At 47.1% G+C, this 26,998-nt stretch overlaps 1 protein-coding gene across 6 annotated transcripts in view; it reads left to right on the forward strand.

Moving 5' to 3' along the window:
* Positions 1-26,998, forward strand: part of CHRDL1 (chordin like 1) — a 115,905-nt gene that overhangs the window by 44,515 nt on the left and 44,392 nt on the right. The window lies entirely within an intron of this gene.

Raw genomic sequence — 26,998 nt, forward strand, 5'->3', positions numbered from 1 at the left:
TCAGAGTATCAAACCTGAGAGATAATGTTGGAAGAAAAGGGTAATTACTGAGCCGCGTGAGAGAAGGACTGAAGGGACTTCAACAATCTTCTGAAAGAGAAATGGGTCCTAGAGGATGCTTATCAGCTTTCTCCTTCCACCTCCAAAGATGGTGAGTGAGCAGAAGTGGGCTTCAGCACAGGAAAGTTATGTAGCAGGAAGCAGAGTTGACCAGGGAACAATGGGAGCAAGGGCCAGGGACGCTGATGCCCCACAGTTGAAAATCTGCGTATAACTTTCGACTCTTCCCAAAATCTGAACTACAAATAGCTTACTGTTGACCGGAAGACTTACTGATACCATAAACAGTCAATTGATACATATTTGTGTGTTGCATGTATTATATACTGTATTCTTGCAATACACGAAGCTAGAGGAAAGAAAACGTTGGGTGGCTCAGTGGGTTAAGCGTCCAACTCTTGATCTCAGCTCAGGCCTTGATCCTAGGATTGTGAGTTCAAGCCCCACATTGGGCTCCATGCTGGGCATGAAGCCTACTTAAAAAAAAATCACAAGGAAGAGAAAATACATGCGTTGGTGCTGTACTGTATTTATCGGAAAAATATCTGCGTATAAGTGGACCTCATAGTTCAAACCAATGTTGTTCAAAGGTCAACTGTATTTCTAGGCATGGATCAGGGGAACAGAAATCATGAGCGAGAGAGTGGGAGCATGAGCAGGGGGGAGGTGCAGAGGGCAAGGGAGAAACAGACTCCCCCACTGAGCAGGGAGCCCGACCTGAGGCTCAATCTCAGGACCCCAGGACCATGACCTGAGTCAAAGGCAGAGGCTTAACTGACTGAGCCACCCAGGCGCCCCAAGAGCAGAAGTCTTTTAAAAGTCAACATAGTACAACTCATGGGGCGCTTGGGTGGCACAGTGGTTAAGCGCCTGCCTTCGGCTCAGGGCGTGATCCCGGCATTGTGGGATCGAGCCCCACATCAGGCTCCTCCGCTATGAGCCTGCTTCTTCCTCTCCCACTCCCCCTGCTTGTGTTCCCTCTCTCCCTGGCTGTCTCTATCTCTGTCAAATAAATAAATAAAATCTTTAAAAAAAAAGTCAACATAGTACAGCTCAAACTTAACACGAGTAAAAGCCATACACGTGTACATACACTAATGTATACAATGCATTTTGATTAATACGAAGTTCAAAGAGGCAAAATTAAACTATATTTTTTAAGGAGGTACATACATGTGATAAAACTACAATGAATAACAAGGCAATGATTGTCCCAAAAGTCAGGATTGTGGTTACTGCCGGTGGGGAGAGAACGGGCCTTCTAGGGTGTTGACAGTACTGTCTTTCTTGACCTGCTCGGTAGCTACAGGGGTGTTTGCTTTATAACCATCAATTCAGCTGTACGCTTATGTTTTAGAGACATAAGTTATATTTCCCGGCATCATGTATTTTTAAACAACACTACATTTTCATTTGTTTTTGGATGATTATGATTGGAGGCAAATGGTGACCCGAAAACCTTTAAATGTTACAGTTAAGCATAGGATTGTGTTTATGTATACGGCTGTTGGGGACCTGTGATTTTTGTTTAATTGTTTGCATTATTTTGATCTCCTTGGTGTTTGGTTTGGTTTCCTTTGGTCCAGTCTGGTCATTTTCTTTTCTTTTTCTTCCCCCACCTGCCAACAAAGCAGATCAGTACCAAAGACTGAATGAAGGGTGTGCCCTCTGTCCTCTGGGTATGCTGTTGGAATTAATCAGAAGGCATTTGGGGGCATTTGGGATGTTGTCCTCTGAACCACATAGTGCAGCGGTATGGGGGCATCTAGATGAAACTATCCGGCTTCAGGTCTGTGTCACTGACCAGAGGGCCCATTTGGCTTTCAGAATCAGGACCACATTCGGGAAGGAGGGAGAGCTTTGGTTCTGTGGGGTCCACATCCCCTCCCCACCCCACCCCCCACCCCGTGAGGCTGTATTGTGCTATCCATGGGGGAGAGGAAGGCATGGGGCCAGAAAGGAGATGGGGTCTTACTCTGCTTTTCCCCCAGTTCACTGTGGAACGTGCACGGATCTGGCTGGCTTCTTGGTGCCCATTTCCTCAACTTGTAAAATGAGAGTGATAATTCCTCCCTTCCACTAAGGTTCACATTGACAGTGAAAACAAAGTTGATGTGGGAAATTGCTTTGGAAAGTATAAAGAGGTGTATATCTAAGCAAGGAGGTATCGGGCAGGGAAAAGAAGGAATCTGAACCCCAAGTCCCCAGATTGCCTCATGAATAGGGAATGGGCAAAGCCTGAAACTCAGGCATTTTGGTACGTGTTCCCATAGATCCCAGTGACAGCAGCCCCATAAACAGGCACTGCCTATATGTCTCCAGCCTTAGGGAAAAGTTGTGGGGGGGGGGGGTCTAAAGGAAACAGGTGACAGGTTTAATGAGTGTCAGGCAGAAGGTGTAAAATAAATGGCATCATCTCTGCCTTTTTTTTTAAATTATTTATTTATTTGAAAGAGGGCTCGGGTGGGGGGAGGGGCAGAGAGAAAGTGGGAGAATCCTCAAGCCCCAGCTTGGGGCACGATCCCAGCACCCTGGGATCACAGCTGGAACAGAAATCCAGAGTTGGCTGCTTAACCGACTGAGCCACCCAGGCACCGCTCTGCCTTTCCTTTCTATTTCCTTCTGATTCGATTTTCAGAGGTGCCCCAGGTGAGCGTGCTGCTCAGTAATGCTGATGTTCCCACAGCATAGTGAGGACACGGGGTCATACGCAGAATGCATTGGGAGACAAGGTAACAATCTCTGGGTTGCCGTGAAAACTTGACTAGGTTTGTTTTTGTTGGTTATTTTTTTCCCTTTTGGCTAGGCCTGCTCCTGCCTGCTGCCTCCAGTCATAAAAAGCGTTGAGCAGGATTCTTCGCTCTGTACTGTCGAGTGCTGATCAGGCTGCCATAATTCCTGCAAATAAGCCAGGAGTCCTCCAGTCCCCACTCTCTTGTGAATTCATGTTCTGGCTCGAGCACAGCATGACCCCGTTGCAGGGGGCCTCTCGGACCACCAGGATCAGGGAAAAGAGCTATTGCCATAATGTCACTTTCCAACCCAGGAGGGTCAGCGTCTCCCCACCCTTCTCCCAGGGCTTTGGAAGTCTTGGGGAACTATTTTGGTCATGACAGTGATTGGGGAACATCCTTGGAATTTAGTAGGCAGGAACCAGGGGTGCTAAATGTTCCACAGTGAGTAGGAACACGTTGCAGCAAAGACGTGTCCCGTCTGAATTCCAGTGGTGACCCTATTGAGAGACACTGGACAGCAGCCTCATTCAGAGAAGCCCAGGGAAGGGCATCTCCTCCCAACCAGAAGCTGGTGGTTCATGTCCACTCACTCACTCGTTCGTTCCTTTCACAAACGTTTACTGAGTACAGGCTTTGGGCCGGGTCCCATGAATGGTGCTGACGTTTCAGTCCCTCCCTCAGTTGGGGAGACAGGCCTAAGGAGGTCACTACAACACAATGTGATGAGTACTTCGGGAGAGGTGTGGACAGGGCTGGGCAGGCAGAGAGGGGAGGAAGAGAGACACTCTCCAAGAGCCAGGAGGCAGGCTCCTCAGAGAGAAGTCGGTACTCAAGCTCAGTTCTGACAGACGAATGGAGCTCGTCCAGATGGAGGAGGAGGATGGGGAGGGCCCATTGCGAAGGCACATGTGGGACGGGGCCTGGAGTGGGTGTGGGCCATGAGGGAGGGAGGAGGCTTGAAAGGTCGGGTTGGTGGGGACCCCGTCTCAAAGGGCCTCGCATGTCCTAGAGTTAGACATTAGTTTGTAGAGCCAGCCCGCTGCAAACACAGGGGGTAGGTGAAGTTTGTCTTTAGTGCCCCCAGACATCTTTTTGCACCTCCTTTCCTCCCCCTCAGTTCCACCACATCCTCCTGTCTGTCCCCACCCCTTGGCTGTCATACAGCTCAGACAGTCACTAACACCTGAGGAGAGCGTGGCTGGGTGACCCCTTCCAGGGGCGGTCACCCTGCAGCAGCAGAGAGGCCCGCATGTCACTGAGAGAACTCTCAACACACAGAATTCTAAATGTCAGTGAGAGAGACTTCTGGGAAGAAGACTTTGAAGAATGAAGCGCTGAGGAGAAAGCGCAGGGGGCCTTCACCCAGCGGACACAGCTTGTTGCGAGTGTGAGAGCAGGTGAGATTGTGTGTGTGTGAGCAGGGGTGAGGGGGGATAGTCACAGTTCCCACCTCGGAGGCCCGCCGGCAAGGATGAAGTGAATTAACACAGGGAAGGGCCTTAGCCCTGGAACAGGCCCATAGCCCACTCTCAACCAGGGCAAGCTCCTCTTACCACTTCCGAGTGCAGGGCCCCACCGTTCAGGCTGGGCAGGTGAGAACGTGCCGGCCAGGATGGAGAGGAGGACTTGAGGCGAGGGCTTAGTGGCTCTACCCGGCCAGTTCCAGATCTGCGCCTTAGCCAGGCCGCGTCCTGGTCCCGGGGACAGTGTAACTGCTCGGGATGTGGCTTATCAAAATGTAAATTTTCTCCAGCAGAGCCATGGCGTTATTCTGTGTATGTTCGGGTTTACCTTCGTCACCTCCCCTCTTTGCACACGCGGGTGGGAAGCTGTCGTTTCACAGATGGGGCAGACCTGACTTGGTGGCGCAGGTCCGCGGTCTGTCCTCCCCTGTGGGAACACAAAATGGGAGAACCACAGCACTTAGGGCCGGAGCCAGGGAGATGCATTAGAAAGAAATGAACTTGGGAGGGGCTGGATGAAGGAACAAAAGTCTTAGCTGGAGAAGGGAAGCAGCAAAAGGGGGGAAAAACTGGGAGAGGATACATAAAGATCATCCAGCTGCCCCCAAACTGAACTTACAATGTTTTCTGTGTTCCCTTTGGAGGGCGGGCTGGCCTGTCCAGCATTCAGTGGAAACTTGTTGATTGACACTCCATTGGGCACAAGTTCAATGTGAGTGTGCCTTTAGCTATTTATTTGGTTTTTAAAAATTGCACCCTTTGCAGTTAAGACTGTTCTGTTTTCTCCTGGCACCCAGGCACAGCGAATTTGATTGTGAAAATAGCAGCCGTTCCCATTATCCGTGTGAGGACGCTGTGCTCCCTGCCCCCCTTCAGAGGAATGGGGCATGAGGCTGTGGGACAGAAGTTAAATTCCCCTCTCCCCACCAAGAGAAGTGGAGGCTCCTCCCCTGAGTCAGAGGTTTGCCAAAGCGCCCTCCCTCGGCAAGCCTCCAAGTCGGCCCACCCCGCCTCCCTCATCCCTGCTCACACACACATGACCCTCACAAACACAGTCTCACCACCCTCGCACTCACACCCACACCCACACCCATCCCATGAGCTAGAGGAACCCTGGGGAGCCCTCGTGCCTGTCTTGCTCTTCTTTTGTTTTGCTTTCCTTCATTTGCTTTGTTTTGATTTGAAATCAGTCTTTGGGATGACACGGGATCATTTTTTTTTCATGTTATTAGTAGTGCTGCGGAGGGAGGAAGTAAGGACTGCATCCTCCATCCTAGCCATGCCCGCTTCTCCCAGATAATAAACACAGAGCTGACGGACCAATCAGACTGGTCCTTGTCAGGCTTCGCAGCCCATACCTCTTGGGCCCAGAGCCCAGGGAGCTCTAAGAGACGCACGCGTTGTTGGATTCTCTAGATTATTCACAGGTCTGTTCGAAAGGGAATTTTTCATGAGAGGACTGGATGGCTATTGGCTTTCCTAAAGGCCCGGGGAAAAGATCAAAGGAGCCGAGTCGGGGGAGGAAGCGTGGAGCAGCTGAGCTCTCTGAGGGAGGCACTAATGGGGGCCAGAGCGCAGCCCCGCCCTCTGGGAACAGCAGCCTGGGTCACAGCTGGACAGCCACGATGGCCCGGACCTGGACGGCATGGAGGGGAAGGTCTGTGTTCTCCGGTTATGTCTGGCACGAGGTTGTCTGTCCCGGTGCTGTGCAGTAGAACTTCTTAGACGCTGGAGCTCACTCTGCATCGGCACTGACCAGGATGGCAGCCACTAGGTCACGCGGCCATGGGGCTCTTGAAACGGGACTGCTGTGACTGAGCAGCTGCGCTGAAAAGTTTCCTTCGTGTCGGTTCGTTTGAAAAGTACACAGACACACGGAATGAGCGCCTGCTGTCGTGGGTAGCTGGCTCTGAATCGTTCGTTGGATCCTTTCCTGTTGCACTGAATTTTAATTTTGTCCCTTCTACCCATCAGCTCAGGGTCTTGCAATTAGGTCATAAACCTCTTGAGGACAGGAACGGATATATCCTACAACCACAGAAAGTCATGTCTTGAAGCTTTTTTCTTTTTGGTCCAGCCCCCTCCCCTCACATTTGTCAAATGGAGAGTTGGAGAAAGACTCTATGATTTACCTGAAACAGCATAGGTTCTAAGTGGCTGAGCCTGGAATGTGGGGTTCCCTGCCTCCTGGACTGTTCTTCTGCCCCATCTCCCTTGCAGATGAGTTTCAGAAAGAGGAAATATCACCTCTTCCTTGCCACTCTCTTCACTGTTGGTGACTGAAATTAATGCCCTGATATTTGGACATAATTTGGATCCCAAGTCTGTCTTTATCTTCTCATGTGCCAAGGCACAATGTAGGCTCTGGACGAATCAGATGTTTGTGGAACGAATTAATTCTCTAGGCCTTCCTGGTGTTTGTTCTTTTTTAGGTTATATTTTCCAAGAAAATCTGTTTCTGTCTCCTTCAGTGTGTTTGAGTCGGCTAGTGCTCGTGCTATCTTAGCCCAGGGAGTCGGGGCCTCTGCTGTGCGGACGTGGCCATGGCCCACGCAGGTACTCGCTTATAGACCAGAGAACCTTCGGAAGCTGCCTGGCAGGCCAATGAAAATGCTGTAGCGCTTTGCCCTCTGGGTCCTGTCTGCATTCCGAATTCTCTAGACTGGATGGTAACCAGGAACATCAGACATAACTCTCTCTCCCTTCTCCACTTTTCTCTGGCAAAACACAATCTCCCAGAACTCTAGGTATCACCAGCAGGACTTGGGAACCATATCTTACTGGTCACCTTAGAAATTGAGAGGAAACAGCCAGTCCACAGTGCTGGCTTTAGAATCGATAGCTACAAGACCATTCCACTCAGAGGTCCAAGAAAAGTTTGCATTTTCCTCTGTTTCCCACCCCGGGCCTTTGTCCCCAACCCAGAGCCAACCAACAGTAACTCAGAAATAGCTGAATTGAAGCAAAACCTGGTAATAGCCACCAATGGCTGAGTCGTAGCCAAGCAGCTGGCTCCCCAGGCGGCCCTGCCAAGAGCCAGGCTGAAGAGAGGGAGCAAATGGGCTGCAGCCCATCTGCAGTGGAATGGCCGGCTCGTTTGTTGGTACCACCTAATGCAGGAGCGATCTGGTACTGAGATAGAAGCCTTCCAGGGACCCGCCCAGCCCTAAAAATCTTAAGCCCAAGTATAGTCATTGGATGCCAAGGACACTGGAGAAAATCTTTGGAGCACGTAGAAAGGCCAAGCCAATTGGAGTGCCTGCTAAGCCAGTCCAGGATTCCTAGCATTCCAGCCACGCCATCTACACCCCCACCCCCAGAGGGCAGCCAGTGGCCACGGCGGAGGCTAACGTCCATCCAGCAGGCTGAGACCCTCAGCGGACCCTCCGAAAGCCGGCTCCCTTGCTTAGGGTCGGCCTGCTTGCTCTGGGCTGAGTTCAGGGAGGTGGATGGACAGTACCGCCCAGTTTAGCCTAAGAATCTCATTTGCCATGGAATCTCCAGGCAGTGAATCATTTCGAGCAAGCACTTAAGCAACTTTCCACTGAGTCATCCTGAGGACTGTCAGGTTCACTAATCCTGACATATACTGTGTATATCCTTTGTTCAGATCCTGTCCCCATCCTGATACTGGGAGAGAGGGGTTGGTAAACAACAGAGCTTTAAAGATGTGCTCATTGGAACTCATTGGTGGCAGGGCTCCCCTGCCTATCTCCAAAAAGGCTTGAAGCACCGAATAAAGTCCTGCTAGGACTGACTCTTGATCAGTGTATGCCCTTGGCTACCGAGCTACCAGGAGTGTGTACTCTTTACTCTGAGTGGCAGTGCGTGTTGGATTTCTTTTCCAGACACTCCATGGATCTCTTTCCACTTGGCTTCTTCTAGACTAGGGGTCAGGAATTTTCTTTTTTCTGTAAAGGTCCAGGGAGTAAATATTTCAGGCTTTGCAGGCCAAACGGTCTCTGCTGCAACAACTCTTCCATTGTGGTGTTGAAAAGAGCCACAGACAAGATGTAAATGAGCAGTCATGTCTGCGTTCCAATAAAACTTTATTTACAAAAACAAACTGCAGGTCGGATTTGGCCCATGACCCATCTTCTAAACATAACGGGCCAAGTCAAATTAGTAGGTGAGACCTGTTAGAATGTTTCTGAGCATCAATTTAAGGAAGGCACGACCCTTACCCTCAATTCATTTGCGGGGAAGAGATGTAAAAATTGTGGGAGTATTTTTCATCTTTCCCATTTTGAATATGAAAGCCCATTCTTCATCAAATGTTGGATACCCTATAATGATCAGAATAGGCTACATGATGATGCAGTCACTACCTACAAATCCCAGTGGCTTCAAACAAAGATTTATTCCTTACTCATGCTACATGTGCTCCTCAGATTGGCACATGTCTTTCTCATCCGGGGACCCTGGGCTGACTGAACATTGCCATCTGGAATTTAGTTCCAGTGGCATGGGAAGGGAACATAGCAAATTTGGCCCTGGCCCTTAAAGACTTCTACCCATAAGTGACACAGATTACCTTTGCTCATGTATCCCTGGCCAAAGCAAGTCACATGGCCATGTTTTGACTTTCAGGGGACAGGGAAGCGTAATGCTATCATGTGTCTGAAGGGAGCAGAACAAGAATATTGATGAATAGCCCTAATGACTATCACACAATCTAAGAACTTTTTTTTTTTCAGGTTTCTTCTTCATATCCGTTCTTGCCCAGCCCTTAGATTATCTGGCCGGTTTGCCTCTTTGCCCAACCCTGTCTGGCTTTCTTCCATCCTGCTGGTCATTGACATTGACACATGAGGGATAGCTTAGGAACTAAAAGCATTGTGACAGTACTTATTCCTTAAAATGCTATGTTGACTGTCCACGAACATAAAGTCAGGCCTTCGAGCCAGAGGCTACATGCCATTGGATCCAAGCATTGATTGCCACTGGGCAGCAGGCCTGAGAACAGTTGGACTCCCCGTGCCTCTGGGTTTGATTTTACTTTGGTTTGCTTTTAATGGGAATTTGAATCAGAGGGGAAGTTCGAAGCATATTGACTCTAGGCGGTTCCTGCCCTCAGAGCTCTGGAGAGCAGCTGTTCGAGATGGAAGTGGGAGATAAAAAATGAATAATAGAAAGTGATATTAATGCAATATTACAGGCTAAAGTGAAACTTATGGCCCATGATATTCATGAGGACGAAAGAATTAGGGTAAGCTAATTGCTCTCAAATCCCCATACCTCAGTGGCTAAACACCTTGGAGGTGGGAGGCTGTGGGGAGGGAGGGCTCTGCTCCATGTAGTCATTCGGGGGTCCAGGCCCTTTTCAGGGTAGTGGCCTTGCCATCCTCTAGGGCCTTGGAGTCCTCCATGGGGTCGTCCACATGTGGCCCTCAGTCTAGGGAAAAGAAAGGAGGGTTGTGAATTAGGTCTTGCAGGTCAGGCTTCAAAGACGTGTATGTCACTTTTCACCACATTCCGTTGACTAGAGCACATTCCAATAGCCTCACCTACCCCCACACGAGGCTGCAATGTGCAGTGTAGCCGGGTGCTGGGAGCAGGGGTGGGGTGGAGAGGAAGAAAGTGGGTTTGATGAGCATACAGCATTGTATATACTACTGTATACTCATCTTAAGCAAGGGTGACTTTTCCTAGGAAGGGTCGAGCTGCCAAGTCTCCGACTGAAGTCTTTCCCAACATCCTCTCAATATTGAAATGTTTGCCATTCACAGAGCATCGTAGGCTTTGGTGGAGTGAGAGACTAGCCTTGCCCTCAGAGAACTTGTATTATAAATAAAGGTAAAGGCAAGCCCCCCAAAACCCACATTTTGCACTGTACTTCACATGGCCTTGACTCATAGGTGAAGGCAGTTATATTCTTGTTGGTGCAGAGGATTGGAATGTGTGTCCTAGTAGAAGAAAAGTAAAAAAAAAAGATGACATTCAATGAAATGATGATCAGTGACCTGGGGCAACTCCTTCTGAATCCTAGACTGGTCATAAATCACTGTAAGAAACTAAAAGGCAGGCATTAAAAGGGGAACTTTTTGCCGTGGCTACCAGGGTACTCAATCCTTTCATGCTCACATTCAAAATTAACTCTATGGGTTGGTGTTTCTTTGTTTTTAAGATGTTTTAAATTTATTTGAAAGAGAACACAAACGGGGAGGGCCAGAGGGAGAGGGAGAAGCAGATTCCCCACTGAGCAGGGAGCCTGAAGACTCGGAGCTCCATCCCAAGAAACTGAGATCACAACCTGAGCTGAAGGCAGATGCTTAACTGACTGAGCCACCCAGGCTCCCCTGATTGATATTTCTTATAGCTATTTCTTGGTTCATGTTTTTTCTATTTGAGTTTTTAACTACTTCATGGTATATGCCTTTTCTTATAGAAAGAAAGAGGTAAAGGTATTTTTTTCTCATTTTATTTAATGCTGAGTTTGAAGATTAATATTTGTGAAAGAGATTTTTGGTGTGTATCGCGGCCTCTGAGCAGTTGATTTTACATGGTGTAGTTTTAGAGAAGAACCTCAGGTCAAAGAAAGGCTCAGCTCTCTAAGCCAAAGGAGAACATCACTCCTTCGAGGGCAGCTAGAGCTTTTGTGTCCAACCCACAGCTATTGGACAGAACAGAGAAAGCCCTTTCAAGTTCCTTTTCTCCCTGGCTTTATATTGAATATTTATGGGTCAGATCATTTGTTTTTATGACTTCCTCTAGTCCAGAGTTTCTCAACCTCTTTGGGGGCCAGGGAATTCTTTGTTGTCAGCCGTCCTGTGTACTGGACGATGGTTAGCGGCATCCCTGACCTCTACCCACTAGAAGCTAGTAGCACCCTCCCCAGTTATGACAACAAAAAATGTCTCCAGACACTGCCAGATGTCCTCTGGGAGAAACATTGCCCTCGGCTAAGAACCATTGCCGTAGTCTGAAAGTATTTGTGATCTTGCACGGATACTCTCACTTCCCCCAGGATCCTGGTCTTTAATTAAATGTATTTTGCCATTTCTCATAGAGAGGGCAATTGGAGACAAAGGCTAGGGGTGGCACAGAGCACAGTTCTAAGATTGCCTGTGTTTCTACTCCCACGGGGTCTCTGGTGTGGAAGTAACATCATGTGCATATGTCCAAAACGGAGAAGAAAAAAGCCTTCTCAATCCTCATGAACCTGTGAGAAGCTGACTCCATTTCTAGGGTATTATTGAAAGTTCGGAAGAAAATGGATTCTAGAACCTGAAGCCCTAAAGCAGTGCCTCTCCAACTTTCATATGCCTGCAAATCACTGGGACTCTTGTTGAAACACAAGTGCAGAGTTGGTAGGGCTGGGTGGGGGTCTGAGATTCTGCATTTTCAATGGACTCGCCGGTGACCCTAATGCTGCTGGTCCCCCTTCCACACTTTGAGTAGAGGGTGGGTGGCCTCTGAGAAGCAGAGCTAGCCACCGATGCCATTTTCTGGTTCTGTAGAGGGAACCATTCTGTTCCTAGATTATTTCATTGGCCAGGTAACTAAGAAGGTAGTCAATCTGCAGTTTTTAAAGGTCCCCTCTTTCTACCACTCTTAAGAAAGCACAGCCTAGGGTTGTTGCCTCCCTCACCCACTTCTGCACACTGGCCCTAACCCTTTGAGGTTCATTGGAGGTGAGGTGGTCACGTGCTCCCTTTTGATCCTTTTATTTTATTAGACCTCCTCTGGGCCAGAGAGACAGAGAGTGTGAGCGCCGTCCAGAGCGAGGCAGGGGGTCCTTTTCAGAGAGGGGAACTTAGGAAAAGCAATTCGAGCGTCAGACATCAGACAGGATTTTGGGTCGGTGGCTATTTTAGCCAAGCTGTGCCTTCAAATAATGCGGTATTGCTCTTGAGAGCGATAGAGTGTAGTTCCGCTTCCGGGGCCAGACACCACCTTGCTTCCGGTTTCAGTTCGATCACTTCCTTACTTTAGCGTCCTCACCTATCAAGGGAGATAATAACACCACGTACCTCCTGGGGTGTCATTCCCGAGAACAGAGCTAATGCTCAACATAGCATATGGTATGAACACGGAGCCTGCTCAGGGGAAGCACGAGTCAGTAAATAACGGTTGCTAATGATACTGATGCTGTCGCCGTAGCTATCGGAACCGTGGCTGGCAGATCTGTTTCCACCTCTGAAGTGTCTGCACATACCACACTCCCATCGGTGACATCTGTCATGACGCTCAGTGGTTCCCAAGTGGGGCCGGGCCAGGGTGTGAACCTTGAAACTGCTCCCGCCAGAGAAACGGGTCCTCTTGAGAATGAAGGGACCCCCCCCCCTTTTGAGAATCACTGGCCCAAAGCAATGATTGAACCTCGTATTAGATTTCCAGTCCTGGTAAATCCAAAGATGGCAGCAAACCTCACCTACCTGTTTAATCTCTGTCCCCCTACAACCGCCATTGCCCATAATCACTTCACTCAAAAAATGGGGGGGCGGGGAGGGGCCGTCCCATGGGCATCTGGCTGCCAAAAGAAGAATCCCAGTTTCCAACTGGAAATTTGCAAGGAATCTTTGGCATTTCTTGACCATTCATGCCTCCATTTCCTGAGGAAGGGTCATCATCCCGCGGCAAGCAGGGATGCAGTTCTTTTGAATCTGGGTTCCCTAAACACTTCCTTTTCATTCCCCCTATTGTACACTCTTACCCATGTTACCCTTGGCTCAGCAGAGGCTTCGGCTTCGGCTTCCATACTTGAAGGGTCTCCTACGAGGGGGAAACACGATACCCTCTCTTTTCCTCCGGTAGTTCCATGACAAGGCAGATGAATTGCCTCTTTTGGTCTCCAGGAAGAGGTAGACTGACTTCCTCACAGCACTCTGACTTGGTCCAGCAACGTGGAACCTTCGTCTGCCACCGCCTTCCCTCAGCCTCTGCCAATGGCCTCCAGGGACCACTTTCTGAAGCCTACCACTAACACTTTTCCAAACACAACAAAACGCGTGTTTGGGGATACGTTTTTTCAATTAATCCTCAAGTACTGAATGCCTCTTTTCTTCCTTGAGTATGTAATGTGATAACAATGGGTCCTTTCTCTAGCCTCCTGACAGGTCCTGCCTCCCACCCCACCGTCTCTCCTCCAGTCATCCTAGACCGGCCTCTCAGAAATATTCATCTCACCAAATAACTTCATTGCTGAAATCACTTCACTGGCTTCTCCTCCGCTACAGGAAAAATCCAAACTCCTGGACTTGACTTCTTTCCTCCCTTGTGCCTGATGTCACTGGGCCATTGTCGCTAGTGCCAAACTGTATGGTTCAAGTTAACAGTATATCATTGGGGGGTGTTTTCTCTTGTTTTACAGGGCTCGCTAATGAAAGAAAGGAAGAAAAGGAAAGGAAAAAGAAAAGGCTCAAGAAGTGCTACACAGCTATCTAGGGAGAAACGCCTTAGGTCTTAGCAGAAGGTTGAGTGACTGAGGGTGGGAGCAGGGTCCTGAATTCAGTAGTGTCCACGAGATGGAAGATATCCAGATCCTCAAAATAACTAGTTATGAGTCTTCCCAGGGTGTTCATAGCTGTTCCATCGATGAAAAAAAAAAGTGCAGTGTTTCAGTAAAATCAGTCAAAGAAAATGCCGGGTTGTAGTGAAACAGGGTCCTTTACTATGGGACTTTGGATTTCCTTTAACGCGCTGAAAGGGATATTGTGAGCGTAGACTCTGGATCTTTTCCCAACTTTATTTGAAGCACAGAATTTTGTTTGCACAGAGCATCTTGCGGCCTAGTAGTGCTCTGCAGAGCGGACTTGGGAAATGCTGGTGTAGGCAATACAAAGGAATGCTTGACTACACTCCCCACTGTCTCAGCCAGATGCCTCACATTGTTTCTGTAAATGCTGCTTGAGGGTAGTGACTAATTTGTCCATTTCAAAGGGTCATTGACCTTCAAAAAAAAAAAAAGCCTAATTCCCAAAGGATTAGAACTAATGGAACTACTATTAGAACTAATAGTAGAACTCATCCTTAATTTATTTAGGGAAAGGGGGGGACGGCAGTGAGTGACATGTTACCACAAAACCTGTCGTTAGCAATTAGGTGTCACGCAGTATAGTTGATGTCGCGTTTCCATTTCAACTAGGAGTCCATTTGTTACACCATTGGATGATTAGAAAAAAAGTTTTTAAAGATTTTATTTATTTATTTGACACAGAGAGAGAGACAGCCAGCGAGAGAGAGAACACAAGCAGGGGGAGTGGGAGAGGAAGAAGCAGGGAGCCTGATGCGGGGCTCGATCCCAGGACTCTGGGATCACGCCCTGAGCTGAAGGCAGATGCTTAACGACTGAGCCACCCAGGCGCCCCTAGAAAAATTTTTAAAGATCCATAGTGGAGTAGCATAGGAAGAAGAGCAACCTATTAGAGCCACTGAAGAAGGGGGTTCTTGTTGTTGGGGTACTAATATAAGTTCAGATGAAGACTTGGGATTCGGGACTTGGCCCTCCGAAAACAGAAGGATTTGTTTTCTCTTTTCCCCAGTTGTTGGACTAGATTTTAGTGGGCTTCCCTAGCCCTCACGTTTTGCAGCTCTAGGTAAAATGAAGCCCAAGTCCTTGCTTTGGCATGACTTAACAGGGTTCCCTTGGCAGCTCTGGGCCTCATCGGCATCTTCCAAGAGAGGAGGCCATTTCCACTTTCCTCGTGGTGATATACAAGGGAAACTTCTAGAAGGCTGATGTAACAAGACTGGAATGGTCCACGAGCTGAATAATGGAGCTGATGATGAAGCTGTTCAGTAAAGTGGAAGAAGACATTTTGACGTGACAGAACTTAGAGGTTCCCTCTAAAGATTGGATTATGGGACGCTTTCCGCAGTGCACAGAAAGCTGAAAATGATCATGCGGGGCTCTGGAACCCTAGAATGTGGACTGAATTGCCAGCAGCGTTCCTGTGCTGCTAAGGTGAAACCCACAGGCCCTTCCCTTTATCTTAAACTAGCGGAGGCACCTCTTTGGGGTCAGGGAACATTTTGAGAAGCTGATGGAACCCATGGACCCTCTTCTCGGAAGAACACACATACCCTCATACACTCAAAATTCTCTAACTCGCTTCAGAATCCCTTTCAAGAGTCATGCTTCCAGCTCTCCAGCTCTCTGGGACTTAAATGAAGAACAGCCTTGCCCCTGGTTGGGCACCTATATGTCTTAACGGAATTAATAACAGACTCGCAACCTGTGAGCTTTACTACTATGTGAACGTTTGCTCCTCTGTTCCAGGGCTGGAGCCAGCAGAAGACAGAGAAGTCAAGACGTAAGCCTTGCCTCCTTTATCCTTGTTGATCACTTAGCCGACAGTACACTCGTGATCAGGCTTTACACTGTAGGATACAGACAAACAGACCATTAGAGCCGCTACAGGAAATCAGAGCGTGCGGGATGGACAGTGAGGGCTGGATAAAATATGAGGAAGCAAAGGGTAGTCTGTGGGGGTAGTTGGGTCTAGCGTGAGCCAGTGCAGAGTTGCCAAGGAGCCCAGGGGGGCCAAGGACCAGCTGGTCGGAAGGAGAGCATTCTTGAGCCAAGGGGATGGATCTTTGAGATGTGTTTCATTACCCTGGCTGGGCCATGCCATGAGGCTGCTCCCCGCCTAGAGCTTCAAGCCTTGGACACTGGTCCACAGGCAGGTGACCGACACCACCAGGCTAAACTTGCTCTCTAAAAGGCAGCAAATGACACACCCAGGGGCCTTTTTGGAGTTGGCCAAACCATTATGAGATGGAGTAAGCCCTGGACCCTGGACCACGGGACCCGACTCAGGGATAATTCTTTTTGCCTTCAGGTGGAATGCACTTGGTAAGCTGGAGATAATCCTAATTGATGGGCTGTGTTGGGTATAGCTTCTTGTCTCCCCGAGCCTTTAAAAAAAAAAAAAGTAAACTTGTGCATTCTTACTACCATCCCTGTGAAGTAGAAGCAAATGAAATGATTGCCCTACAAAATTTACACCTAGTCACCAATGCAAGCAAGTTCTTTCGAAACTGAGGCCCAGAGATGCAGACTGAAGGGAGCAAGATCAGTGGTGCCTGCCAGCCAAGAAGGTATATGCTCCCCTCCCCCCCACCCCCACCCCCGATCTGGTGCCCAGGCTGCCAGCAACGTTTGCTGCAAAGAGACATGGTCTCTTCTGGCTCAAACCCTCTCCTCAAGCCATCCTTCCTGGCATCTGTCTGACAAGAGGGCATATCCAGGCAGGGTCAGCTACTGAGTGCCAACAGCTGAAACATTAAGGGAAGTGGGATGAAAAACAGCCCACAGATGGGTTCCGGGTGAGGAGGGAAGAAGCAGGATTATACCAGGGTGTGAGCTTTCAGCACTTTCTTCCACTCTGCTCTCCAGCTGGACCGGCAGATGACTGTTTCCTCTCACTCGGCACCTTCTTGCTTGGGACAGAGTGTTGTGTCTGTCTGTTGAGCTGCAGAGTGATCTCCGGAATCTGCTGCAAGAATTTCCTGGCCTGGGACCCCACTGGGGGGGTTGGGCCGGGGGGTGTGAGTAGGGAGGCCCCTAGTCTTGCTGAAGGTGTGGGCCTGAATCCAGTCTTCTTGAAGATTCCAAGCGGGAGAATCCACCCTGCCATCGGCCCCCTCCTTTTGCTCAGCTGTCTGGCAGACCTACCCCATCTCCCAAGGTGGGTACCCCATGGCATGGCCACGGAACACCAGACGAAACTATGACTTAGGATTGACCTCCACACCCCACCCCACCCCTGCCACTTTGTGGGTTCTCCTTTCCTTTTTCATTTACCTTTCCTTCTTTGCCTGCCTCCCCATCACCTTACACAGCACCTTCATTTTGTCCAGGCCCTGTCCTCCTCCAATACTCAGCCCCGGTGTCCTTGTTGTAGGATGTTTAGTGGTTTCCTTTTATTGGTGACAACTTCACTGAGATATAATTCACATACTATTTACACTCCTAAAGTGTACAGTTTAGTTGGGTTTAGTGTCGTCACAAGATACTACCACCGTCACCACTGTCCACTTCCAGAATATTTTCCTCATCCCCAAGAGAAGCCTCCTACCCGCTGGCAGTCACCCCCAGCTCCTGGCATCCCCGATCTACTTGCTGTCTCTGTGGATTTGCCTATACTGGCCATTTCATGCAAGTGGAAACAAACCTTATGTGACCGGCTTTATTACTCAGCCTAATGTTTTCAAGGGTGATCTATTCTAACTGAATAATATTGCACCATTATGGATATACTGATCCTTTTATCCATTGATGGACACTTGAGTTGTTCTCACCTTTTGGCCATTGTGAACAATGCCTCTGTGAAGATTCGCATACCATTTCTGTTTGAGTCTCAGCTTTGACTCCTCTTGGGTAATGCCCGGCAGTGGAATTACTGGTTCAGGTGGTAACTCTGTATTGAACTTGGATGCACTGCCAGACTGTTTTCCAAAGCAGCTGTATATCATTTTACACTGTTACACTCCCACTAGCAGTGGGTGAGGCTTCCAGTTTCTCCACATCCTCGCCAACACTTGGTGTTACTGTTTTGTTTTGTTTTATGATAGCCGTCCTCAGTGGGTGCAAAGTGGTAGCACACTGTGGTTTTTTTGTCCCCCCGAGGTCTTGCTCTTCACTGGGGGACTCCTTTCCAGTCTTCGACACTCTCTAGTGTGAACTCATTAAACCTCTGGGAAAGGCAAAGCCCTTTTCTAACAAATGCTTGAACCTGGGGCCATGTCAGGCACTCTGGTGGAGCAAAGAGGAAGAGGGGTTAGGGATAGAGTGGACTTGCCACCTTTGGAAGCTCTGCTGTAGCAGGAAAGGTCTGTACCACCAGTCAGCCCAGAGCAGGGACATAAAAGGATTCTTGGTGAATGTGATGGCTCAGAGATGACTTTGTAGTCACCACACAGAATCTGGTCATTTTCGAGAAGTTCTACCGGACAGTGGAAAACAGCTGTCTTAACTTGGGACCCTGGAACAAAAATACCAGACATTGAGTGGCTTCAACAACAAACATTTAGTTCTCACAGTTCTGGTGGCTGGGAAGTCCAAGATCAAAGTGCCAAGGCAGATGTGTTGTCTGGTGAGATCCCACTTCTTGGCTTACAGCCAACCACCTTCATGCCCGTTCCCTCACATGCTGAGAACAGAGATCACCTCCTTCCTGTCTCTTCTGATAAGGGCACTAATCCCATTTGGGAGGGCTCTGCCATCTTGACCTAATCCCCTCCCAAAGGCCCCACCTCCTTTTTTGTCTTCTCTTTCAAGTTTGTATTTAAATTCCAGTTAGTTAACATACAGTCTAATATTAGCTTCACCTGTACAATTTAGCGATTCAACACTTCCATACATCATACGGTGCTCATCACAACAAATGTCCTCCTTCACCCCCATCACCTATTTCCCCCATCCCCCCACCTACCTCCCTTCTGGTGACCATCAGCGTGTTCTCTATAGTTAAGACACTGTTTCTTGGTTTGCCTCTCTCTCACTCTTTTTTTCCCCATGCTCCTTTGTTTTGTTTCTGAAATTCCGCATCGGAGTGAAATCATATGATACTTGTCTCTGACTGACTGATTTCACTTAACATTATATTCTCTAGCTCCATCCACATCATTGCAAATGGCAAGATTTTGTTCCTTTTGATGGCTGAGTAATATTCCGTCATATACGTGTACCACTTCTTTATCCATTCATCAGTCGATGGACATTGGGCTTCTTTCCATAGTTTGGCTATTGTGGACATTGCTGCTATAAACACTGGTGTGCACGTATCCCTTTGAATCAGTATTTTTCTATCTTATGGGTAAATACCTAGTAGTGCAATTGTTAGATCATAGGGTAGTTCTAGTTTTAACTTTTTGGGAACCTCCATACGGTTTTCCAGAGTGGCTGCACCAGTTTGCATTCCCACCAACAGTGCAAGAGGGTTCCCCTTTCTCTGCATCTTCACTAACATCTGTTGTTTCCTGTGTTGTTCATTTTAGCCATTCTGACTGCTGTGAGGTCAGAGGTCAATGAGGTGATTATCTCATTGTAGTTTTGATTTGTATTTTCCTGATGATAAATGATATTGAGCATCTTTTCATGTGCCTATTAGCTTTCTGTATGTCTTCTTTTTTTTTAGATTTTATTTATTTGAGAGAGAGAGAGACAGTGAGTGCACATGAGCAGGGGGAGGGGCAGAGGCAGAGGGAGAAGCAGACTGCCCGCTGAGCAGAGAGCCCAACTTGGGGGCTCCATCCTGGAACTCCAGGATCATGACCTGAGCTGAAGGCAGACACTTAACTAACTCAGTCATCCAGGCACCCCTATCTTTTCTTTTTTAAAGATTTTATTTATTTATTTATTTATTTATTTATTTATTTATTTAAGAGAGAGAGACAGAGAGAGAGAGGGAGAGTGCAAGCAGGGTGAGAGAGAGGATCTCAAGCAGACTCCATGCTGAACACGGAACCTAATGTGGGTTCATGACCTGAGTCAGGATCAAGAGTCAGACACTTAAACGACTGAGCCACACAGGTGCCCCAGCCCTCTGTATGTCTCCTTTGGGAAAATGTCTATTCATATCTTCTGCAAAGACCCCACCTCCTAATACCACCATACTGGAGATTAGGTTTTTAGCATATGGATCTGTGGGGCGGGGAGGACACAAACATTCAGTCTAAGCTAGGCACCCACCGTAAAGATTAGGCAGCCCCACAACTCTTCCCTTAGCAACCTACTTCCTGCCTTCCAGAAATTCTGTCTTTTATTGCTAATAGTAATATAATGATAACAGCATTTACTAAGGATTAACATGCACCCAGTATTATGGCAAGTACATTATGCATCTCGTCTTGTTGGTTCCTCATAATAACCTATGAGGTAGGTCCTGTTATCAGCTCCATTTTATAGATGGGGGAACCGAGGCTGAGTAATGTGAAGTGATTTGCTCAGCTAATACGTGGTAACTAATCAATAGTGGAGCTGGAATTGGGACCCAAATGGGAAATGCTGAAGTCAGGCCTCTCCTGCCAAAAGGACAGATCTCGGAGGCTGTATTTTCAGTCATCTCCCCCACATAAGCCCTAAATTCTGGAAGCTTTGATACCCCTTGCCTCATGCTCTACAGCTGCATTATGGGTAAAGCATCAAAGGCCCACGTAACGGTTTCATTATCTAGAAAAATACCCTGTTTTCAAGCGTTTTCTTCCACTGGCACCTTGGTATGAATTACTGAGGTGAGTCCCAAGCCTCCCTACCAAGACCTCGATGTGGCGGGCCAGAGAAGAGTTCAGTTTTTATGGAGAACGGTTTGGGGAAGATCTGGAAATCTTAGGTCTCTGCCCCAGAAAAGCAGGTGCAGTTAAGTCGCCACTTGGAGAGGCCCAGGGCACAAAGAAGTAAGAGGGCTTGGAGCACTGAAAGGAAGAAATCTAAATGGGAGGCATCCCTGGTGTGGCTGCTGGACCCATTTGAAGGGGTACCTTTGCTCTTACTGAGCAACCCAGAGAAAAACTCACCTGCACCCACAGGGCCTCAGAGGCTGAGCCCTGTTCCTTTCTGGAAGGGGACTAGACGCAGCCACTGTTTGGGATACATTCGCTCTGCAGGGTTTATTGTATCCTTGCTTTATGCCACACCCAGCTGTCCCTCCCTGCACTATGGTACCACTCCTTGGAGGAGCGGAAGTGGTTTCCCACGAGCACCCTTAGTCGCCTGCTTTCTTCCCATCTGGGCCAAGGCCTGAAAGCTGGCCCAAATTTACACACTTTGAAACAGTTTGTTTTAGAAAGCACTGTACCAGCTCCCACTTTCCGTAGAGGTGTTGAATAGTGTTGGGAGGAGAGAAACATCTCGTTGTGGTCGGACTGGGAACACAGAGTCCTAGCTAGGGTCTGTCCCACGAGTAAGAGTAGAGAACTGTGACCAGCTTGGTAGGATTGATTTTCTATGGTTGGAAGGGGCCCGAAATAGTCACCTAGTCTAGCCTTTGGCCTTTAAGGAGAATTTTTTTTTTCCAACAGATACTCTTCAAACTGAATTTTGGAGTGAGAAATACGGTTAAGGATTACTTTCTAGTGTCTGATCTAAATTGTTCATGACGCAGGTGACATTTCTTCCTGTTTGACATAGTTTGGCAATTGGCCATAATCTGACCTCTCTTCCAGCTCAACCTTTACGAGTTATCTAAATATGTTATCAATTAACATCTTTTAATGCCAGCCCCTCCAACAAGAACAGGATTCTCCTTGAAGTCGGGGACATGTCTTATTTACCTCTGTAGCTCTAACCTAGCATGGTATCAACTATTGTCAAGGTAGGGTTGAGGACCTGTTTGTGTTGGGTGTAGTCAAAGACCTCTTAAGTAGGTGCTGAATGAAGAAGGGGGAAAAAAGGAAAATAGTCACTTAGCTGTCTTTATCCCCAGAACTGCTACCGTACACATAAGCACAAAGCAATCACCATTTAATTAACTGTCCAGTTATCCATGGAGACAAGGAAATCCCTCTGTGTTCTTCCGTGGGCCTTCTTTCTATACCAACGCCACTTACCATTTACTGTGCACATTGTTATGTACCGGATACTTAGGGGCTTTTAAAAATAAATGATCTCTAAACTTCACAGCCATGTAAGGTAGATGACATACTCATCTTGAAGATGAGACCAACGTGCAAAGAGATCAGGTGGCCTTCCCGAGGTCATGGATCAAAGATATGCCATAGCTGGGATTTGTACCTAATGTTCACTGACCCCAGAGACCAGGCTCGATTCTTTTCGTTTGCATGGATGTGAGACAGAGCTGAAAACACTGCCTCTAAGCAGCACCCTGTCTCAGGACTTCTTTCCTTGCCCTTTGACTTTCCCTTCTCGTGTTTCTGAGGTCTAGAGGCAAATCATTTGGACTATACTGTTCTGTGTTGTGTGTGTGTGTGGGTGGGTGGGTGTATTTCATCGTAATTAAAGGGAAGACAACTTCAAGCCTTCTATCTTCATCTCTAAATTCCCTCTCCACCACACCTCCAACATGGTCTGCAGATGTGTGGCACCACACCAGTAGAATGAAACCAGACTGGAAACATTAGCACCAGGCTCGGCCATCAGGAGTCAAGTAGGAACCCGAGGAACAGTAGCGATGGGCAAGAGGAAGGAGGGACTTGGAGTCCAGGAGATTGGCAACTGATCCCTGCGAGCTCTGGAGACGTTTGCATTTCTCTCATAAACACTGGGAGCTGATTTGTCTCCTGACATACAAGCAGCCTTTCTGACTTGCCAAGAAGTGGTCCGCTAAGAAAATAGAAATTTGAGGGTAGGGAGAGTGAAGAAGTCAGCAGCCAGCATGAGGACTTTGGGTTCTGGAAGGTGGGAAGAAGGCCAGTGCCAGGAGGGGAGAGAATGGTGTACCAAAGGAAGTGGGAAAGGACCACAGACTTCTTGGTAAAATTTGCCAGTTTCTCTGAAGAGCAAAAAACAAAACAAAACAAACTTGTGGCAAAGTTATTCATACTGAGGTGTTCTGGACAATGTGTAACCTCTCACAGAAATATTGGGATTATAAAATCTGATTGCAAAAAGGCAACCGTTTACCCCAAAGGAATGGACTTCTAGTGATGACATTTTAGGCACCAGTGAGATCAAAGGAAGGGAGAGATCTTGAAGATAGGGGAGTGTTTTTCTTAGCCCCCCAGAAGTCATAGTTCTGCTACATGTGAGACCATCCCTAATGGGGGGGGGGCAGCACGGAAGGAAGAGTTATCTTCCCAGCACAAGTGTAGTCACGTGGCTTCGAGCTTGTCTGTTTACCCTTCAATGTCCTTGTCCCACTCCTCCTCAGAGTAGCATTCCCCTGAGGGGCCCTGAGGCCAGCTTTGCTTTGGACTGATTTTCTGCCAATGTTCGGCCAGGAACACCAAATATGTTCCAAGGATAGTTGGTTAGAAGCCCAGCCACCTTGGAAAATCTAGGAAGGGAGAGGGTAGAGTACCAGGTGGCTTTCTTTGCTTGTGTGGCACCCTACATGCTGTGTTGGCCTTCTAAAGATGCAAGAGCAGATTTGAGTCCCATGTCCGATTTTTTTTTTATGAAGCAACTGCCCATTTTTATTCGATACAACTGCAGACTACAACTCACCTCTCCAACTTATTTATTTCTTATTTATTTCTGAAAGTGTGCATTCTTTACTTTGCGTTATAAATTAGGAATGTAAGGGCCTTGCTATTCCACTTTACTGTGCAGCTAGCATTTGTGTTCATGCCCATTTAATTAATTTATTTTGATGATGATTTGGGGTTTTTATGGTTTTTATCCACTAAGTTTGGGGGTATACATTTTATTTTAATTCCAGTGTAGTTAGCATACAGTGCTGTATTAGTTTCAGGTGTACAATCTGGTGATTCAACACTTCCATACATCCCATTCTTCGATAGAAAAATTGGAACCCAAAGGGGTAAAGTGGCTTGTGCAAGGTTACGGAGAGTGGGTACCCAAGCTGGGATTTTTGACTCCATGATCCTACCTCCCAGCTAAAGAACAGTTCTTTTCTTTAGTACAAACTGTGTATGTCTAAGGCGTACAACATGCTGATTTGATATACATATGTATATATATTGAAATGATTACTAGAGTCAAGCTAATTAGCATCATCTCTTCACATAGTTACCATTTACTTTGTGGGGAGAACACCTGAAATCTGCTCCCTTAGCAAATGTCTGGGATACAACTTAGTATTATTAATTATATCATCATGCTGTACACTAGCTCTCCAGACATAGTCATCTTCTGTAACTGCAACTTTATACCCTTTGACCAACATCTCCCCATTTCCCCCAGCCCCTGGACCCTGATGACCACCGTTCTACTCTCTGCTTCTATGTATTTGATGTGTTTTTAGATTTCACAAAAAGTGAGACCATGCAACTGTTTTTCTTTCTGTATCTGGCTTATTTCACTTAGCATAATGCCCTCTGGGTTCATCCATGTTGTTGCAAGTGGCTAGATGTCTTTTTTTTAGGTCAAATACTATTCCGTTGTATATATGTACCGTGGTTTCTTTGTCCACTCATTCACTGATTGACACTTAGGCTGTCTCCTTACCTTGGCTATTGTGAATAATGCTGCAGTGAGCACGGGATGCAGTAAACATAGGAGCACAGATATCTCTTCCAGGTATGGATTTCATTTCCTTTCCATCTGCCGGTGTTTGACACCCACTCTGTAAAAAGTGTACAGATTTCGAGACAGGCAAACTCTATTTCTGAGTTGGCTTTCCTGTTGAGTAGCTGGGTGACGTGGGCCAAATCTTTTAGGATATCAGTAGCCTCATTTCTGTAACTGTCTCACCACTCTATTAGGGCTATTAAAAGAATGAAATAAGAATAAATGGAAAGACATTAAGATAAATTTATAGTGTAAAACTAGCAGTAAGCATGCTCATAATTGGTTTCTTTTTCTTTGATTCTGTTTTGTCTTTCTCTCTTTTGTTTTCTCCCCATCTCCTGTTGAGATAATAGACTCTATGCCAGGCTACCCTGAAGACTGTTGCAAGAAAGACTCTCAAGGTCATGATTCCACTGGAAGACCTCACCCTGCAGTTGCTTTCCTGTTGATCCCTTGGGAGAAGGCCCATTTCAAAAATCAATCCACATTCTTCTGAGGCACAATAATTCCAACCTTCTTTTTCTTCTTTTGGCATTCCAAAGATCTGTCAACTCCTGTAAGAGTCATGGTAGATATTCTTTTGTAGGTCATCCCAGTTTTCCTTCACCACAGAATACTGAGATTTGGTATAATTAGAGCCCGGCGGGTGAATGGGCCTGCCCCTGTCCTTTCTCCAATGACTTGCACTCCTGTCTTCCAGCTCCAGCTGTCTGGTTGTGTGTACTTGTGGGCAGGAGCAGGGACTTAGGGTCAACTGGTATGAGTTAAACATTCACTAGGAGCTAGGGCTTCTTCTTTTTCTTTTGTTTGAGATTTATTTATTTATTTGAGAGAGAGAGCATGCAAGTGGGGGAGAGGCAGAGGGAGGGGGCGAGAGAGAATCTCAAGCAGACTCCCCACTGAGCATGGAGCCCGACATGGGGCTCGATCTCACAACCCTGGGATCATGACCTGAGCTGAAATCAGGAGTTGGACGCTTCACCAGCAGAGCCACCCAGGCACCCCTAAGGCTTCTTCTTTTTAAGGAATTACTTTTGTATCCTGTAAGGAGTCATTAATAAGTAGTTAACACCCAAGGAGTGAGTTACTCAGAAATTGCAGCTAGATCAACTTATATAGCAAAGTATAGAATTGAGTTAGTTATGCACATCGCTGAAGCCAAAGTAAGTGTGATATCAAGTTTCCTGGGTATTGTAGACTAAAACATTCTAGAAGGACAACACAGCCTTCATGTTCCATTGGCCTTGGTTTTTAAATTAAATGGTCCCTTCCTTGTTATAGGTTTGATGTGATTAACACCCTCCTTGATCATGGCTAGGATGGAAGAGTCTAGAATCAGTCAGACATCAGTTCAGATGTTGGTGCTACCATAACTCGCAAATTGTGTGATCTGGGGCAAGACAGTTTCTTAAGCCTTAGTTTCCCCATCGGCAAAATGGGCATAATTGTGTCCATTTCAGAATGTTATTAGTAAAAGCCAAAGCAATCATGTATGGAAAAGCATTCATCATAGTGCTTAGCATGTTGATAAGGGCTCAGTAAATGTTAGCTATTATTATTATTATTATTACCATTAGCCTTTATCATTTTCACCTACATCCTAAGAATAATTTCATTCTATTTTTTAAACAGTTGTATTGAGGTATACTTAATCCGTAAGATGGACTCATTTGCATTATAAGGGTGATGGGAAAGAAAGGATGGTCTAACTGTCTAAGCCTTCCCCTAACGAAACACACAACTCCCCTGATTTCTCTTCTTCCACTGTTCTACAGAGGTCACTTTCCAAGCCCCGTCTATGTTTATCGTTAATTTGTACATCAGTGGTGAGTTTAATCTGGGGGCTTGTTCATCGTTGGGGGTGTGTGTGTGAGTGTGTGAGTGTGTGCATGCATGTGTGTACACCAGGCATTTTAAGGAAACCCAGTAAAGAGACATCTTGAGACCATTCATTAGAGTCAGCTCACCAAGTGCACTGGTGCACCGATTTTTGCTACGTGACAACCCTGCATTAGACGCCACAGAGAAGAGAGACCCTGTAACGCAGAGGCCTAGTCCTTAGAAAGCAGTACATACACACGTGTACATAGGTTGACAGAAAGAAGATGAAGTTGGGGATCATCACTTACTACATCTGGGACTTCAGAAAAGTCAACCTCAGAGGCTTGTTACCCTCAAGCAAAAGATGAAGTCAAAGATCTGCCTTACTTGGTTGATAGGGTTGTTATGAGGCTCCCCTGTAATAACGTATGTGAAATCTCTTCATGAACTGTTGGCTAGGTGACTGTAAGTCACAAATGGGAGTTCCAGTAACATTCAGATGCCAGATTGTGTGTTTCAGAAATCACATGTCTGGAGAGGGCTGGATCGTGGGCTGGAGCTGTTAGAGAATGCTTCATAGAGGAAAAGGGGCTTTTCCTGAGCCTTCAAAATCAGACAGGACTTCAGCAGGTGGAAAAGAGTGGGAGGAGGGGGGTGACCTTGGTGGCGGAATCAAAAATAAGTACTTTGTGCGTCAACTATATTTCATTAAGAAAAAAAGCAAGGACTCCAGAGGCCAGAATAAGCACAGAAGCACATGCCAAGTGATACGAAACATGGGAGGGGGTAAAGTTAGCAAGGTAGTTAAAATAGACGGTTCCTCT

The sequence above is a fragment of the Ursus americanus genome, chromosome X (assembly GCF_024610735.1).
Source record: "Ursus americanus isolate L20-20 chromosome X, mUrsAme1.1.p, whole genome shotgun sequence".
NCBI classification, from domain to species: Eukaryota; Metazoa; Chordata; class Mammalia; order Carnivora; family Ursidae; genus Ursus; species Ursus americanus.